A 17589-nucleotide genomic window follows, 5' to 3' on the forward strand; every position below is an offset into this window, starting at 1 on the left:
TCGCTGGGCAGATCTCGAGGATGCAGAAGACGAGGGACAAGAAGAGGAAGAAGACAGGTACCACCGTCCAAGGTGGTGCCCTGATGGACTCAGCCGTTCCCAAAAGCGCAGGGTTCAGCGATTGCGCGGCCTGGAGGAAGACGAAAGGTTATACTTGCATACACTAAGGAAGGCACGACCTGATCTGGCTGCGAAAGTTCAGCGAACCCTGGATGAAGAGGGTCGTCCACGGAAAATGGAGTGGCGCCCCAAACAAAGGAAAGCCGATGATGAAACATCGGCTGGCACAAACATGGTGCTCGTCCTTCCGACGGAGCTTAGTGCTCCACGATTCTACGATGCACTCAAGGTGGACGACAGCAGGCGCATCAAGTCAGAGGTTGGGCTGGTTTTATCCACCAGCCTGACCGAGTAGCAAGAACAAACCGATGAGCAAACGGGGCGAGGCTGATCTTTGTGATCAGCCCCAAAAATTATGAAGGAGCATTGCAGAACCTTCAGTCAGCGCTTCAATGGATATGGAGGCCGATTCCAGCAATCGGCCAAAATTATCTTCACCACATATTGCTGCTTGTGTTTAACATCAATCTATTGGGCAGCAGCCACGTCGGCGGATGAAAGTCAGCGCGAATCCTCGTGGAGCCGACGTACAAGTGCAGTGCCCTGGCTAACCATAAAAGCCGATATCTGCAGTCATCTGGCAGATTCGGCTCGGGGGGCATATAGTCAGATGAACGTGTGCAGATAAACATGTGTAAACATGCGTGCAGTGAAACATCCTGGGGCCGATTAGGAAAAATCGGCCAAATAAAAAAAAATTTAAGCCGATGCGCGGCCATCGACTCTAGTACAGTTACACAAGACCAAGACCTACTGGCTATGTGCTCAAAGAGTTTACATCAACATCAACGTTCAGTAGAAGAAAGCTGATCAGCGACCTGTGCATCCTTGCCTGTATTCTCGCCTTGATTAAGGCTCGGGGGGCAGTTAACTTGGTAGATGTCCTGTTTTGGGAGCCGATTGGAGTCACATCGACTGGCCTTGCATTGTGATCTTCTCTGAAGTAGTAAGGTGTTGCAAAAGAAGACTACTGAAGCTATGGAGAGGAATCGGGAAAGGAGGCCGTCGGCTTTTACAGGTTTTGGACCGTCCTGTCGCTGCAAGAGAAGGAAAGGGACTGGATTCTCAAAATAGCCGATGAGTAGTCATCGGGGGATTGCGAAAAATTATGGTCAGATATCAAATCGCAGCCTGAAATTGAGAAGTGCTTGACCGACGGGCTAATCGGCAAGTGAGTCTGGCTTCACGGGCGTCCAAAAGAAAAGAAATCCGATACGTTGCTATCGGTCTTGGCATGACAGGCGGAAGGAATGAAATTGGATTAATTGAAAGATGAATTGAAAGAACAATTTTCATTAATTCAAAGGAGCGGCTTTACAAGAAAGAGCCGATGGCTCTCAAAAGGGGGATCTAGTGCCTAGTGCACTGCTACTACTAGTCCTATTCTACTAGTCGTCGCTGTCCTCGTCATCACCGCCGTCGATGTCGTCGGCGCTGCTCCCAGGAAGCTCCTCGTCGCTGCTGCCCCAGCCCTTGGCCGGAGCTTCGTCCTCCTCGTCATCATCATCATCCTCGCTGTCCGCCCAGGAGCGGAAGCGCTTGGTCGGCGGATACCCGATGGAGGAGGAGGATTCATCCTCCTCCTCTTCCTCCTCGTCATCATCATCGTCTTCGCTGTCCGCCCAAGCGCGGAATCGCTTGGCCGGCAGAAGCTTAGCGGAGGAAGAGGGGCCGCCCTCTTCTTTTTCTTCTTCTTCCTTTACTTCTTCCCCCTTCCCGTTGGGGGAGGTGGGTTTCGCCCAAGGATGGAGGTCGTCTTCACTTTCGCTCATCAGCTCCCCATCGATGAGGAACTTGAGGTCCTCTTCCCCATCGGTCAGAGGCAGGTTGCTCTCTGGCGCGTGATCGGAGTTCCACTCTGGCTCGCTTGAAGGGAAGGATTGGAGAGAGACGAAAGAGGAGGAAGAAGAAGACATGGCTGAGGGAGAAGAGGGTTTTTTGGGTGCCGATGGCTGGAACAGAGGAAGGGGATGAAGAGAGCTAATCAATCGGCACGGTTAAATAATGAGAAGCCTGGTGGAAATTAATGCCATTGCAGTTTCCGAGGAAGTGATGCCAAAGCTATCGAATTTCGCAGAGAAACTGGAAAGACAAGGCATCATGATGAGAATACTGCGACAGGTCTGCTCTGCCACGACATGACCCTTCGAAGGAAAAACAGAGTGGTTTTGAAATTATCATTGCCAAAACCAGGGGGGCATGTGTTATCACCAGATTTTGGTCAAATCAGGAGGTGGGCCGTAAGAGAGATGGGCTTGGAAGATTACACGTGGAAGATCTCTGAAGCGGCCTTGCACGAGGAGTTTGGGCTGGATTACCCGTGTATCTTTAATTATGGTAGATTGTATCTTAGATTAAAAGTTAGAGTTTGTATCGTGCACGGTGGGGATTATTCCCACGTTAGAAAGTCCCCTGGACTATAAATATGTATCTAGGGTTTATGGAATAAACAACAACCAACGTTCAACCAACAAATCAATCTCGGCGCATCGCCAACTCCTTCGTCTCGAGGGTTTCTACCGGTAAGCAACATGCTGCCTAGATCGCATCTTGCGATCTAGGCAGCACAAGCTCCACGTTGTTCATGCGTTGCTCAAATCTTTGAAGCCTTGTTGATGGCGAGCAACGTAGTTATCATAGATGTGTTAGGGTTAGCATAGTTCTTCGCGCAACATGCTATCGTAGTGCAACCCTTGCATGTCTAGCCGCCCTCACACCTATCTTAGGTGTGGGGGCGGCACCCCGCTTGATCATTATTTAGTAGATCTGATCCGTTACGATTGCTCCTTGTTCTACAAGGATTAGTTTAATATCTGCAATAGTTAGGCCTTACAAAGGGGTGGAGGATCCAGCGGCACGTAGGGTGTCGTTCGCTAGCCCTAAACAGGATGTTCCGGGGATCAACCTCGTGTTGGTTTTTAGGCCTTGTTTAGGATCGGCTTACGATCACCGTGCGTGGCCGCGAGGCCCAACCGTGAGTAGGATGATCCGATTATGCGGTGAAAACCCTAAATCGTCGTAGATCTCATTAGCTTTATCTTGATCAAGCAGGACCACCATATATTCGTGCACCTCGTACGAATCATGGGTGGATTGGCTCCCTGAGCCGATTCACAGGATAACCTGAGAGCCGATCGAGGCTCGTATTTAATGTTTACGTGTATGCCATGCAGGAAACTAAGCGAGGCATCTCCATCACCTTCCTGACCAGGTATAGGTCAGGTGGCACGCCCTTGCATCAGCATCGGACGTGTGACCAGAAGGCTTTGCGGGCCGTCGCTCGGAGGGACCTCAGCCAGCCGCAGCTCTAGGTTGTTCCCGGCTCTACGGTGTTGCCCGTCGCTGCCCGCCGGTGGGTTTCTGACGACAACAATAATACAGATACATGGGCAAACTAGCCCAAACTTTGCATAACAGGCCGATTCACGTTTTTCTTCCATGTATATTCTTCAAATCCATCTTGATCGCGGCCCACCTCTGACTCGGTCAAATTCTGGTGATAACACCAAGACATTATAGCAAATTACTACATGTATCATTTTCCAATTCCAACCATATAACAATTTAACGAAGAAGAAACTTCGCCATGAATATTATGAGTAGAGCCTAAGGACATACTTGTCCATATGCTACAGCGGAGCGTGTCTCTCTCCCACAAGGTGAATGCTAGGATCCATTTTATTCAAACAAAACAAAAAACAAAAACAAACCGACGCTCCAAGAAAAGCACATAAGATGTGATGGAATAAAAATATAGTTTCAGGGGAGGAACCTGATAATGTTGTCGATGAAGAAGGGGATGCCTTGGGCATCCCCAAGCTTAGACGCTTGAGTCTTCTTGATATATGCAGGGGTGAACCACCGGGGCATCCCCAAGCTTAGAGCTTTCACTCTCCTTGATCATGTTGTATCATCTCCCTCTCTTGATCCTTGAAAACTTCCTCCACACCAAACTTAGAACAACTCATTAGAGGGTTAGTGCACAATCAAAATATACATGTTCAGAGGTGACATAATCATTCTTAACACTTCTGGACATTGCACAAAGCTACTGAAAGTCAATGGAATCGAAATATCCATCGAACATAACAAAACTGGCAATGCGAAATAAAAGGCAGAATCTGTCAAAACAGAACAGTTCGTATTGACGAATTTTATCGAGGCACCAGACTTGCTCAAATGAAAATGCTCAAATTTAATGAAAGTTACGTACATATCTGAGGATCACTCACGTAAATTGGCATAATTTTATGAGTTATGTACAGAGAAAACAGCCCAGATTCGTGGCAGCAAAGAAATCTGTTTCTGCGCAGTAATCCAAATCTAGTATGAACTTTACTATCAACGACTTTACTTGGCACAACAAAACACTAAAATAAGATAAGGAGAGGTTGCTACAGTAGTAAACAACTTCCAAGACACAAAATAAAAACAAAGTACTGTAGTAAAAACATGAGTTGTCTCCCATAAGCGCTTTTCTTTAACGCCTTTCAGCTAGGCGCAGAAAGTGTGCATCAAGTATTATCAAGAGACGAAGTGTCAACATCATAATTTTTTTTAACAATAGAATCAAAAGGTAACTTCATTCTCTTTCTAGGGAAGTGTTCCATACCTTTCTTGAGAGGAAATTGATATTTTATATTACCTTCCTTCATATCAATGATAGCACCAACAGTTCGAAGAAAAGGTCTTCCCAATATAATGGGACAAGATGCATTGCATTCAATATCCAAGACAACAAAATCAACGGGGACAAGGTTATTGTTAATGGTAATGCGAACATTATCAACTTTCCCCAAAGGTTTCTTTGTAGAATGATCAGCAAGATTAACATCCAAATAACAATTTTTCAGCTGTGGCAAGTCAAGCATATTATAAATTTTCTTAGGCATAACAGAAATACTTGCACCAAGATCACATAAGGCATTACAATCAAAATCATTGACCTTCATCTTAATGATGGGCTCCCAACCATCCTCTAGCTTTCTAGGAATAGAGGCTTCGCGCTCTAATTTCTCTTCTCTAGCTTTTATGAGAGCATTTGTAATATGTTGCGTGAAAGCCAAATTTATAGCACTAGCATTAGGACTCTTAGCAAGTTTTTGTAAGAACTTTATAAATTCAGAGATGTGGCAATCATCAAAATTCAAACCATTATAATCTAAAGCAATGGGATCATCATCCCCAATGTTGGAAAAAATTTCAGCAGTTTTATCACAAGATTTCAATGATTTTAGCGATTTAGCAAGCAGTTTCTCGCGCTTTGCATTAGAAGTGGAAACATTGCTAACACCAATTATTTTATTAGTAGTAGTAGGAGGTGCAGCAACTTGTGTAGCATTAGCATTACTAGTGGTGGTAATAGTCCAAACTTTAGCTATATTCTCTTCTTTTTCATTTTCTTCTCTTTCCCACCTAGCACGCAATTCAGCCATCAATCTTATATTCTCATTAATTCTAACTTGGATGGCATTTGCTGTAGTAAGAATTTTATTATGATGATTTTCATTAGGCATAACTTTCGATTTCAAAAGATTAACATCAGCAGCAAGACTATCGACTTTAGAAGCAAGTATATCAATTTTCCCAAGCTTTTCTTCAACAGATTTGTTAAAAGCAGTTTGTGTACTAATAAATTCTTTAAGCATGGCTTCAAGTCCAGGGGGTGAATTCCTATTATTGTTGTAAGGATTCCCATAAGAATTACCATAGCTGTTGCCATTATTATAAGGATATGGCCTATAGTTGTTACTAGAATTGTTCCGGTAAGCATTGTTGTTGAAATTATTATTTTTGATGAAGTTTACATCAACATGTTCTTCTTGTGCAACCAATGAAGCTAACGGAACATTATTAGGATCAACATTTGTCCTATCATTCACAAGCATAGACATAATAGCATCAATCTTATCACTCAAGGAAGAGGTTTCTTCGACAGAATTTACCTTCTTACCTTGTGGAGCTCTTTCCGTGTGCCATTCAGAGTAGTTGATCATCATATTATCAAGAAGCTTTGTTGCTTCACCAAGAGTGATGGACATAAAGGTACCTCCAGCAGCTGAATCCAATAGGTTCCGCGAAGAAAAATTCAGTCCTGCATAAAAGGTTTGGATGATCATCCAAGTAGTCAGTCCATGGGTTGGGCAATTTTTAACCAAAGATTTCATTCTTTCCCATGCTTGTGCAACATGCTCAGTATCTAATTGTTTAAAATTCATTATGCTACTCCTCAAAGATATAATTTTAGCAGGGGGATAATATCTACCAATAAAAGCATCCTTGCATTTAGTCCATGAATCAATACTATTCTTAGGCAGAGATAGCAACCAATCTTTAGCTCTTCCTCTTAATGAGAAAGGGAACAATTTTAATTTTATAATGTCACCATCTACATCTTTATATTTTTGCATTTCACATAGTTCAACAAAATTATTAAGATGGGCAGCAGCATCATCAGAACTAACACCAGAAAATTGCTCTCGCATAATAAGATTTAGTAAAGCAGGTTTAATTTCAAAGAATTCTGCTGTAGTAGCAGGTGGAGCAATAGGTGTGCATAAGAAATCATTATTATTTGTGGTTGTGAAGTCACACAACTTAGTATTTTCAGGAGTACCCATTTTAGCAACAGTAAATAAAGCAAACTAGATAAAGTAAATGCAAGTAACTAATTTTTTTTGTGTTTTTGATATAGCAAACAAGATAGCAAATAAAGTAAAACTAGCAACTAATTTTTTTTGTATTTTGATTTAGTGCAGCAAACAAAGTAGTAAATAAACTAAGAAAGACAAAAACAAAGTAAAGAGATTGGGATGTGGAGACTCCCCTGGCAGCGTGTCTTGATCTCCGCGGCAACGGCGCCAGAAAAAGTGCTTGATACGCGTACAACACGCGTCCATTGGGAACCCCAAGAGGAAGGTGTGATGCGTACAGCGGCAAGTTTTCCCTCGGTATGAAACCAAGGTTTATCGAACCAGTAGGAGCCAAGAAGCACGTTGAAGGTTGATGGCGGCGAGATGTAGTGCGGCGCAACACCAGGGATTCCGGCGCCAACATGGAACCTGCACAACACAAACCAAGTACTTTACCCCAACGAAACAGCGAGGTTGTCAATCTCACCGGCTTGCTGTAACAAAGGATTAGATGTATAGTGTGGATGATGATTGTTTGCAGAAAACAGTAGAACACTATTGCAGTAGATTGTATTTCAGTATAGAGAATTGGACCGGGGTCCACAGTTCACTAGAGGTATCTCTCCCATAAGATAAACAGCATGTTGGGTGAACAAATTACAGTTGGGCAATTGACAAATAAAGAGGGCATGACCATGCACATACATATTATGATGAGTATAGTGAGATTTAATTGGGCATTACGACAAAGTACATAGACCGCTATCCAGCATGCATCTATGCCTAAAAAGTCCACCTGCAGGTTATCATCCGAACCCTCTCCAGTATTAAGTTGCTAACAACAGACAATTGCATTAAGTATTGCGCGTAATGTAATCAGTAACTACATCCTCGAACATAGCACCAATGTTTTATCCCTAGTGGCAACAGCACATCCATAATCTTAGAGATTTCTGTCACTTCCCCAGATTCACGGAGACATGAACCCACTATCGAGCATAAATAATCCCTCTTGGAGTTACAAGCATCTACTTGGCTAGAGCATCTACTAGTAACGGAGAGCATGCAAGATCATAAACAACACATAGATATAAATTGATAATCAACATAACATAGTATTCTCTATTCATCGGATCCCAACAAACGCAACATATAGAATTACAGATAGATGATCTTGATCATGTTCGGCAGCTCACAAGACCCGACAATTAAGCACAATGGGGAGAAGACAACCATCTAGCTACTGCTATGGACCCATAGTCCAGGGGTAGACTACTCACACATCACTCCGGAGGCGACCATGGCGGCGTAGAGTCCTCCGGGAGATGATTCCCCTCTCCGGCAGGGTGCCGGAGGCGATCTCCTGAATCCCCCGAGATGGGATTGGCGGCGGCAGCGTCTCTGGAAGGTTTTCCGTATCGTGGCTCTTGGTACTGGGGGTTTCGCGACGAAGGCTATTTGTAGGCAGAAGGGCAGGTCAGGGGGCCACACGAGGGGCCCACACTACAGGTCAGCGCGGCCAAGACCTGGGCCGCGCCGCCCTTGGGTGTGGCCACCTCGTGGCCCCACTTCGTCTCCTCTTCGGTCTTCTGGAAGCTTCGTGGCAAAATAGGACCCTGGGCATTGATTTCGTCCAATTCCGAGAATATTTCCTTACTAGGATTTCTGAAACCAAAAACAGTAGAAAACAGCAACTGGCACTTCGGCATCTTGTTAATAGGTTAGTTCCAAAAAATGCACGAATATGACATAAAGTGTGCATAAAACATGTAGATATCATCAATAATGTGGCATGGAACATAAGAAATTATCGATACGTCGGAGACGTATCAGTTCTCCGCCCCGCAGAGGCGGCTGTGACTCTTCGCGACTTATTCCCTGGAGCTTAGGTTTTCGGGGCGAAGAAATACGCGAAGGAGAGGAGGCCAGAGGGGGCTGTGGGCCCCCTCCCCACAAGGCGGCGCGGCCAGGGCAGGGCCCGCACCGGCCTATGAGGGGGGCCCATGGTGGCCCTCCTCGGCTCCTCCTTCTGGCTCTCGTCATCTTCTGGAAAAATAAGATTTTTCATATAACTTTCGTCAATTGTTGATCTTCCGAAATATTGCATTCTGACGACGCTTTTTCCAGCAGAATCCTGACTCCGGTGCGCGATCCTCCAATAGTCATGAAACATGCAAAATAGATGAAATAACATAAGTATCATCTCCAAATATGAAATATATCAATGAATAACAGCAAATTATGATATAAAATAGTGATGCAAATTGGACGTATCAACCCCCCCAAGCTTAGACTTCGCTTGTCCCCAAGCGAAATTGAACTCGGTAAACAGGACCACATGTTTATGGAGTGAAGAGTCGATAAATAAAATACGGACAAGAAGCATCATATTCATTCACACAAGACATTCTAGTAAACAACTTCCTCATATAATTCAACTTGAAACAAGTATAAGGTAATCACAAATAAAGGTGCATAAGAAATCATAGTTGGTGATGGCAAACTTCGTTCTTGGTCAAAGAACAGTTAACAGGTTATACTTATCTATCGAGCAGCGCTCTTATGTTAAAGTTTATATGGCACAACTTGCATACTCAATCATAATAATCTCCTCATGATCATTGATAACTTTCAAAGCTATATTCATTCAGATAAAACTCATACTAAACAAGGAAAAGTAAAAGACATGATGAGGTAAATCACAATATAATGGTTTGATCACAACAACTCAAATGCTTGCTTAAGATGGAGGGAAATAGGTTTACTGACTCAACATAAAGTAAAAGACAGGCCCTTCGCAGAGGGAAGCAGGGATTAAATCATGTGCTAGAGCTTTTTCAGTTTTGAAATCATATAAAGAGAATGAAAGTAACATTTTGAGAGGTGTTTGTTGTTGTCAACGACTGGTAGCGGGTACTCTAAACCCCTTGCCAGCGGCTCCCATTTTATTTTATTTTTGTGTGGCACTCCTTCCAACCTTTCTTTCACAAACCATGGCTAACCGAATCCTTCGGGTGCCTGCCAACAATCTCATACCATGAAGGAGTGCCCTTTTATTTTAGTTTTATTATGATGACACTCCTCCCAACCTTTGCTTTCTCAAGCCATGGCTAACCGAATCCTTCGGGTGCCGTCCATCAATCACATACCATGGAGGAGTGTCTATTTAGGTTAATTAATTTGGGACTGGGAATCCCATTGCCAGCTCTTTTTGCAAAATTATTGGATAAGCGGATGAAGCCACTAGTCCATTAGTGAAAGTTGCCCAACAAGATTGAAAGATAAAACACCACATACTTCATCATGAGCTATAAAACATTGACACAAATAAGAGATAATAAATTTTGAATTATTTAAAGGTAGCACACGAAGTATTTACTTGGAATGGCAGGAAATACCATGTAGTAGGTAGTTATGGTGGACACAAATGGCATATGTTTGGGTTGAGGTTTGGATGCACGAGAAGTATTCCCTCTCAGTACAGGTCTTTGGCTAGCAAGGTTAATTAGCAAGCATAAGAGTCGAGGGAAACAAACAAATATACATGTGATAGAAACAATCATGCATCTTCCTTGTAAGCACAACAATTTTAACTTCAGAATAATAAGCTATGAGCTAACAAGAAAGGAAGACAATGAAACAACTACATGTATTTATCTTTTCTACTTAAACCTCAAAGTGTTGTTGCTATTGACCAATGCTAAGTTTGCCAAAACCAAATAGATTTATTCAATGCTCCCAAAGTGATACCAATACTAATAGCAAGATCAATCATATCATAAGGATTGCAAACTAAAATAAGATGTGCAATATGTAAATGATAAGACTTCTCATTAATATTCCATAACGATAAGTCACACCAAGGGATACATAGACAACCAACTAAAGGAGAGATACTTCCACACTGCAACCCATCTTATATGATAACTTCCCTACTAATGATATGACACTACTCGATAGTAAAAAGTAAAAGGTAGTGATGATGTGATACCGCGGCACTCCCCCAAGCTTGGAACAAACCAAGGGGATGCCAATACCGATGATGAATTACTCCTTCGGTGATGGTGGTGATGAATTCCCATCATCAGATTTCCAAGGAAGAGGCTCTCCATCAACAAACGACATCTTGGTCTCGGGAATCCTGAAACTAGCAGCATAGCTTATGTGTTTAAACCTGTTTTCATACTCACAGTTCTGATTCTGAACGTCATAGAGTTGAGCTTGGAGTTTGTTGGTGGTGTCGTGAAGTGAGAGGATGTCGCCCCATAGCTTTGCAGTCTCCTTCTCGTGTGCATCAATAAGTTCAGACACAATCTTGTGGAAGATGTCCACCTCACGCTCAGCCATCTTCTTGTAGTTGAAAACCTCTTGTTCTAGCTTCTCCATCCTGTCTTCCAAGCTTCCTTCTCCTTTAGGACCCTGGACATCTTTGATCTGCATCTCTCCATCAACGAGCAGCAACTCCTTGGGGTGCATCCTCAGCTCGTTCATGTACAAGTTGTCAACGTCCTTGCAGGAGCTGTCCTTCGGAGTTTCCGACGAAGACATGATGGCTCTAGATCCGAAGCAAATCCTGGCAGAAATAGCTCGAAACAAAACACGTCGAGAAAACGATATACGGATCTCCAGGGGTCTGGGGGATTATATAGCAGGAATTTGTATGTCATAAGGAAAGTACCAGGTCAAACCAGAGTCGGAAAGAGGCGACGAGGCGGCCAGCTCATAGGGCGGCGCGGCCTGGCTGGGGCCCGCGCCGGCCTATGGGGGCACGCCCTCGTGCGTCTCCTCCACTCCGTTTCGATCTCGTAATTTTCCATATTTTCCAAAAATACCAAAAACATTGTTCGGAAAGTAAATTGCGAACTTTTTATTACCAGTACTGTTACCTATTCAAAGTCGAGTTCTGGCGGACTGTCAATTTTTCCTTTGATGAAAGCCTCCGGTGTTTCCACTCGAATGACATCAACGTCTACATTATAAGAATCACCTGAGATATAATGCTTGAGTCTTTGTCCATTCACCACTTGTGTGGCATTGCCTTGGAGAGATCTAATTTTAATTGCTCCTGAACGATACACCTCCTCAACAACATATGGTCCTTCCCATTTTGAGAGTAATTTCCCTGCAAAGAATCTGAGACGAGACCGATACAATAGGACTTTATCCCCAATATTAAATTCTCTTTTGATAATCCTTCTATCATGCCATTTCTTAACTTTCTCTTTAAAGAGTTTAGCATTTTCATAAGCTTCACTTCTCCATTCATCTATAGAACTCAATTGCAGCAACCTCTTCTTACCGGCTAGTTTAGGATCTTTATTTAGTTCTCTAATAGCCCAATAAGCTTTGTGCTCTAGTTCTAGAGGTAAATGGCAAGCTTTTCCATAAACCATTTTATAAGGTGACATACCCATGGGATTTTTATAAGCAGTTCTATAAGCCCATAGTGCTTCCTTCAATTTACTAGCCCAATTCTTTCTAGTTTTATTAACAGTCTTTTGCAAGATAGCTTTAATTTCTCTATTTGACAGTTCTACTTGCCCACTAGTTTGAGGATGATAAGCGGAAGCAATTCTATGATTAATACCATATTTAGCAAGAGTTTTTCCAAAACCACCATGAATAAAATGAGAGCCTCCATCAGTCATAATATATCTAGTGTAACGGCCCCGGGTAGTACTCCTAATAGATTTTTTGCTTGTTCTTTTTCTGTTATGCATCATCAGGGCATATGCATCACATCCACCATGTTTTCAACAAATAAATATTTTCTAAACCCTAGTTTGTTGTTTTCCTCTCTCATATGGTTTAACAAACCCCCTCTTCTCTTTCATTTAACAAAACCTAAAATCAAAACAAATACAAATATTATTTTAATTTCTTTGTTCTCTATCTCTCCATCTCTGTTTCAAATTCAAACTTTGTTTGAATTGAATTCAAACTCAGTTTGCAAAGTAGTTTTGAAAAGAAAGGAGAAAGACATTTTTAAAAGAAAACAGCAAACCCCTTCCAGGCTTCCCTCTCTCCCTGGCCTGTTTCCCTCTCCCCTTCTCTTCCTTGTTCGGCCCGACACCAGCCACTGGCGGCCAACTTCCTCTCCCTTTTTCCTGGCCCGAGCCCACCTTTCCCTCTCCTCTTCTTCTGGCCCAGTGCCCCTTCTTTCTTTCTCGATCGTCCTCGTCACCACGGACAGAGACGCACACGCACATGGAGTGGTGCCGTGGTCCTCACCCCACTCACCTGCCCCCTCTCCTTATCCTCTCCGCGCCGCCCGTTTATGGTGTGCAGCGACAGGGCGCATCTCCCGCGTGCAGTACCTCGTCCAGGTTCGGCCGTCTCCATCGTCCCCGTGCTCGATCAGAGCTCAGCTCCGCCATGGACGTTTTGTTTCCCAGATCCCGGCCACGGCCTGGTTCAAAAGGTTGCGTGCCTCCTTGCAAACAAGAAACAGTGCAGCAGCGCACTGGTTTATTCCTTGATCCCGTACGCAGCAGGTCCTGTGATCAAATCCTAGGGGAGGTGATTAACCAAACCCTTTTTGCTTTCCTTCAGATCCGCGCCTGTTGGGCCTAGCTCAGATAGATCCAGCCCACGAGCGGAGCCCTTCGCGTATGTACCAGGCCTCTTCCAGATCCAGCCCGTCCCTCTCTGTCCATTTTATTCTTTCTACAAACCTTCATAAATTCATAACTCTTAAACTATAACTCGAAATAAAAAGTGTTATATATGAAAATTGATCAGAAAAATGTGCTGAACATGATTATGCCATCCATGCTTGCTGTTGCATAACGTATCATACAATTTCGTGCTAGTTTGCATTAACACTTAATATGGAACATATGGAATATGTGGGATATTATATATATGTTGTCCCGGTTCCATTTAACTTTGCGTAGCTCACCATGCCTTGTGTTTTCATGCTAATCAACACTTAACTTGCTGGTAGGAAATGCAACTCAAACCTAATAATTTGTTTGTTCGGGGTTCCGATCCCGCTTAATTTGGATAAGATGCATTGCACCATCTATGCTATGTCATGCATACCATATCATGAGCATGCCGATTCTTTATCCGTAGTAGTAAGACTTGCATCCGTTGTTTGTTCCAGCATTTGCTTCTTCCCGGATAGGATCACGAAGTGGTGTTGTGAGATACGACAAGTCTTCTGCAGCTTTTCGCAGGCGAGCCCTCTCTCTTCACCTATTTTACTCTCTCCCTCGCATTGCTATCCCTATGTTGCGATTCTTTATCGAGTCACGTGTCCTATTCCACTTGTTTACCATAATACTCCTATATGTATCATTCCTTACCCATAGCCGTTGCTTGATGTTTGAGCCTTGCGAGTCGTAGGCGTGTTTAGGCTTTGTTGTTTATCTCGATCTGTTATCGGGATATGTTGGGTTGTTGGGAGGTTATCACATGCTATATCTATTGATGGAGATACTCATGCTTTACTTAACTGTTAGCAACTAAAATTGTAAGCAGAGGCATCTGTGAGCCCCTTTGCGAAAGCATCGGAACTTTGACTTGCTAATGTCCCCTAGGACCCGAGTTCTTGTTATCTGTTCTGAGATTGAGCGCTCTACCCGTACGTGGGGGAGTGGGACCCCCATCACCCACTACCTTTCCTCGACTCTGTTTATTGGGAGCCACAACCTTGGTTTTATTTTCTCATATGCACGATGCACAATTTATTTCCTGTTGCCTTCGGGTGTTTATATTCTGTACTGTACTCATATTGCGTGCTGACTTATCCTTGGCCGGTCGTTAGTGCCCACCTTGGACACCATCGCAGCCTCTGGGTCCGTATCGGAGTACGGCCGAACTTCGTCACGGGTAGCTTAGTTGGGTGGCTCCCATTAAACTTTCTCTTGCATTGGGAACGGTCTTGATGTGAGACTCCACCTGTAGTAAGTGGGTTCAAGCATGCGTATGGTTACATTTGGGCAACCCCTGCAGGGTGTACATCTTATCGATAAGCCGTGTCCGCGGTTATGGACGACTTGGAATTGTATGGCTTGATCATAGAACAACTTACACCTTATACTTGTTGCTAATAATTTTGCTAATAACTTGTGTAGTAATATAGCATTACCACAACCAATATCTATAAAATTTGTCAACCGTTGAGTGCCTTTTACATTGCCTCTTCGCCTTGTTGAAGGGGATATGTGTATTTGGCTGGGTTATGCCTGTAGTAGTATCTAGTTCGATCCTTGTATGCGCTCTCTTACCTTCTCTAAATAGACGGAAGTTGTAGCGTGTCTCTATAAGTATTAGTACAAGTTTTGCTGCCGCTAAACCCACCATATAGCCCGGCGAGCATAGCCTAGTTCCAGTCTCGCTGAGTACACGTGCTTTGGTACTCACGCTCTGCTTTCTATCTATCTTTCGGCAACCGTTGGCCCGACTTGCAGGTACGTTTGCTTGCGAGTATCCGACAGGAGGATACTACGTGGAGTATGATGATGAGGATGTTTCCGGTCCGCAGTGAGAGTTCCTTAGCAGCGACCTGAGATCCGTGGATATGGGCATCGTCTGATTTATGGTCTTGGCATCTTATGCCTATTTGCATCTTGTCTGTACTCAGACTCTATATTCGCTTCCGCATGATGTATGATGTATTGTTGGGATATGTATCCTATGAGTGTCATTTGCTATCTTGCTCATTAGAGCATTGCTATATAAACTTATTTCCATCTTTTGTGTCATAGACGTTATCGTTGTGATACTATATGCACTGTATTTCACCCTTGTACCCTGTGCACCGTGCGTGTTTGTTTGAAGTGCACAGGAAGGTGAAGCACTCAGGCCTGGGACTAACCGTGAGCCTATGAGGTCGGTATTGTGTATCGGCGTGTCAAGCTTGCTTGGCCTACCCATAAGCTTGGGAATGCGAGGCGACCTCGCGGTCCCTTGTAGTGACCTCATACACAAAAACTCCTCATACATGCGCGCTATTATGTTCCCTACTCCTGGGGCTTATGGACTTGGTATCAGAGCCAGGTTGACGGTACCCCACTAGTCCAGGCTGTAGGATAACCTTGCCAATGGTCGTTGAGTTCAGAGTGTCCAAAACTATTTTCCAAAACTCGTTGGATAGATCTGATTAGCTCTGTTTTTCTCCTTATCTATATTCTTTCTCCTCTTACCTTTGCGAGTTTTGAGTCTTTTCTCTTATCTGTTTCTCCGAGTCTTAGGTTCCTACGTGGGTTGGACGATCTATGCCTTTCTCCTAATAGGTCCGAGCTCTGTAGTCTCCCGACAGAAGCGCATCATCGACAGCGGGACAACTTGCTAGTGGTGTCGACCATTCTACATGGAGCAAGAATTCTTGTTAGTGGTGTCGAGGAGATCGACACGTCGCCTGAAGACCCGATAGTTCACCTCTCTCCCCCGTACCTTGAGGTGGGATCTCGGGGCGCGATCCCTTGTTAGTGGTGTCGATTGTAACGGCCCCGGGTAGTACTCCTAATAGATTTTTTGCTTGTTCTTTTTCTGTTATGCATCATCAGGGCATATGCATCACATCCACCATGTTTTCAACAAATAAATATTTTCTAAACCCTAGTTTGTTGTTTTCCTCTCTCATATGGTTTAACAAACCCCCTCTTCTCTTTCATTTAACAAAACCTAAAATCAAAACAAATACAAATATTATTTTAATTTCTTTGTTCTCTATCTCTCCATCTCTGTTTCAAATTCAAACTTTGTTTGAATTGAATTCAAACTCAGTTTGCAAAGTAGTTTTAAAAAGAAAGGAGAAAGACATTTTTAAAAGAAAACAGCAAACCCCTTCCAGGCTTCCCTCTCTCCCTGGCCTGTTTCCCTCTCCCCTTCTCTTCCTTGTTCGGCCCGACACCAGCCACTGGCGGCCCACTTCCTCTCCCTTTTTCCTGGCCCGAGCCCACCTTTCCCTCTCCTCTTCTTCTGGCCCAGTACCCCTTCGAGCCCCTTCTTTCTTTCTCGATCGTCTTCGTCACCACGGACAGAGACGCACACGGACATGGAGTGGTGCCGTGGTCCTCACCCCACTCACCTGCCCCCTCTCCTTATCCTCTCCGCGCCGCCCGTTTATGGTGTGCAGCGACAGGGCGCATCTCCCGCGTGCAGTACCTCGTCCAGGTTCGGCCGTCTCCATCGTCCCCGTGCTCGACCAGAGCTCAGCTCTGCCATGGACGTTTTGTTTCCCAGATCCCCGCCACGGCCTGGTTCAAAAGGTTGCGTGCCTCCTTGCAAACAAGAAACAGTCCAGCAGCGCACTGGTTTATTCCTTGATCCCGTACGCAGCAGGTCCTGTGATCAAATCCTAGGGGAGGTGATTAACCAAACCCTTTTTGCTTTCCTTCAGATCCGCGCCTGTTGGGCCTAGCTCAGATAGATCCGGCCCACGAGCGGAGCCCTTCGCGTATGTACCAGGCCTCTTCCAGATCCAGCCTGTCCCTCTCTGTCCATTTTATTCTTTTTACAAACCTTCATAAATTCATAACTCTTAAACTATAACTCGAAATAAAAAGTGTTATATATGAAAATTGATCAGAAAAATGTGCTGAACATGATTATGCCATCCATGCTTGCTGTTGCATAACGTATCATACAATTTCGTGCTAGTTTGCATTAACACTTAATATGGAACATACGGAATATGTGGTATATTATATATATGTTGTCCCGGTTCCATTTAACTTTGCGTAGCTCACCATGCCTTATGTTTTCATGCTAATGAACACTTAACTTGCTGGTAGGAAATGCAACTCGAACCTAATAATTTGTTTGTTCGGGGTTCCGATCCCGCTTAATTTGCATAAGATGCATTGCACCATCTATGCTATGTCAT

Source organism: Lolium perenne, chromosome 3 (assembly GCF_019359855.2).
Source record: "Lolium perenne isolate Kyuss_39 chromosome 3, Kyuss_2.0, whole genome shotgun sequence".
NCBI lineage: Eukaryota > Viridiplantae > Streptophyta > Magnoliopsida > Poales > Poaceae > Lolium > Lolium perenne.